Below are 2,457 nucleotides of genomic sequence, written 5' to 3'. Positions count from 1 at the left end.
GACATTGGGCACGTATTCGGCGCCTTCTTCAAATTGCTTCAGTGGAGGTCTCGGTCACAGGGACATTCGGTGATTTCTTCAAGTGGCGGCGCTAGAAATAGAATAGGCGCGATGAGTGCAGTGCTTAGTGGGGCATGCCGGGAAAATAATGTTTTATTAAATTCAACGGATGAGCCTGAGGCACTTGATGTTTAGTGGAGGCTGCGGGTCTGTGACTTGTTCTCTGTGTGTCCTTTATATTCGGGCTTATTGGAGGCTCATTATATGAGGAGGAGACTTTTATTTTTGTGTCTAGAAGTTCATCAGTTCTGAGGTGTGTGATTTTATTTGGAGAGGGTGGTGAGTGACTATTGGTTGTGTTCTCACAATATTCACCTGAGAAGTTGCTGGATGTGCTGCTAAATGGCATACCTCCCAACTGTCCCTTTTTCGGAGGGACAGTCCCTCTTTTGACAGCTCAACCCGCAGTCCCTCATTTGTACTGGAAAGTCCCTCTTTTCTCTGCACTGAACAGCCAGAAAAAGAAACAAAGTTTCTCACTTAATTGTTTTTTAGCAGAGAGCCCAGAACAGCCACAGGTGCAAATAAGATACTTTGTAACAATTTTGAGACACAAAAACAGTTTAGATAAAGAGAAATATTTTCAAACTTTCATAACCTGCCAAATTTTGTAAAACAAACATGGTAATTAGGGGGTGTGGCCACAGAAAGGGGTGTGGTCAAAAAATTGCTGCGCTACGTGCGAAAAAATTTTTTTGTCCCTCTTTTTACTTCCAAAATGTTGGGAGGTATGAAATTGTCATCTGGGGGGACAGGGTTGTCAGGTCTCATTTTCCAAACCAGCCCAAAACTATGCGAGAGGCACTTCAGCAGTCGCCCAAAAATAGCACAATAGGTGCAGTGAGAAAAATAAGCCTATGATTAAGCGTGTTAGGGACACACAACACGTTCGAATCTAGATGATTGTTTAGATTAAGATTTTCTCAAAAGAGCAAAAAGATTTGTTTATATTTAACTTTGAAATCTGACATATTGTCAGTTTCCAGGTGCCCCAGTCATGTGACTTGTGCTCTGATAAACTTCAGTCACTCTTTACTGCTGTACTGCAAGTTGGAGTGATATCACCCCCCCCCCCCGTTTCCCCCCCAGTAGCCAAACAAAAGAACAATGGGAAGGTAACCAGATAACAGCTCCCTAACACAAGATAACAGCTGCCTGGTAGATCTAAGAACAACACTCAATAGTAAAATCCAGGTCCCAGTGAGACACATTCAGTTACATTGAGTAGGAGAAACAACAGCCTGCCAGAAAGCAGTTCCATCCTAAAGTGCTGGCTCTTTCTGAAATCACATGACCAGGCAAAATAACCTGAGATGCACCTACACACCAATATTACAACTAAATACACTTGCTGGTTCAGGAATGACATTGTATATTGTAGAGTGAATTATTTGCAGTTCTCTTTACACAATGATGTCATACAAAGCTCTCGAAAAGGGATGGGCACCAGTTTATACATTTAGGGTACGGAAGCCAACAGGGGTCAACCATTGTGGGTTAGGATTGGGTGCAGTAGCGTATAGAGTGAGATGACATGGGTGCAGGTCCTACAATTGGGAAGTTTTTTGGAATGGGGACAGGTCAGGAACAGATTGTTTTTCCTGATTTTTCCTCATCACTAATGGCAACTGCTGAAATTGTTGCCATCTAGTTTGATAATGAACATGAAATCCTTAAGACATTTGTGTTACCGGCGGCAATTGTATAACCCGCAACTCGTGATGGAACAACAGGGCAGCTTCACTGTCATGTGAAATAATAATCCGCTGTATAAGGAGAACTGGCAGGTTGGTGGTCACCATTGGCACCGGTGTAATATCCTGCCTGAATATGTTTTTTATCATAAAATTATTGTGAAGGAGTAACGCCCAGTCAAATTGGTATCAAAAACAGAAATTGTTTCCACTTGTCAGCAGTATCTTTTCCCTAAGCAACTAATTCATATCTATAGAACACATCAAAATCTATTCTTGGCTTGAGTTAGATAATTTGTACTAAGCTGAACGGTTTGTCTACACGACTCTCTGTGAGCACTTGTGCCCTTCTCTTTATGACCTTTTTTAAGAATTCAAATTGCAAATATGCTTATATTAGAATTACTTTTGACTAGGAGCTGCTTTAGTGAAAGTGAACTTCCCCTTTAAGTTGCTAATTTGCTGTGCAGAGATACCATTAAATTCTGTTGGCATGACTACTCCCCTATACTGAGTTAAATTCAGCAGGAACAACCCCCTACGTTTGCTCATAGTCTGTACAGAGAGAGATACCATAAAACTATGGCAGCATAGGTATTCCCTGTACTAAGCACAGTTCAGCAGGAACAGCCCCCTAAGTTTGCTCATAGTCTGAACAGAGAGATCCCATAAAACTATGGCAGCATAGGTATTCCCTGTACTA

Source organism: Xenopus laevis, chromosome 7L (genome assembly GCF_017654675.1).
Source record: "Xenopus laevis strain J_2021 chromosome 7L, Xenopus_laevis_v10.1, whole genome shotgun sequence".
Taxonomy (NCBI): Eukaryota; Metazoa; Chordata; class Amphibia; order Anura; family Pipidae; genus Xenopus; species Xenopus laevis.
This window is presented reverse-complemented; position numbering follows the sequence as displayed.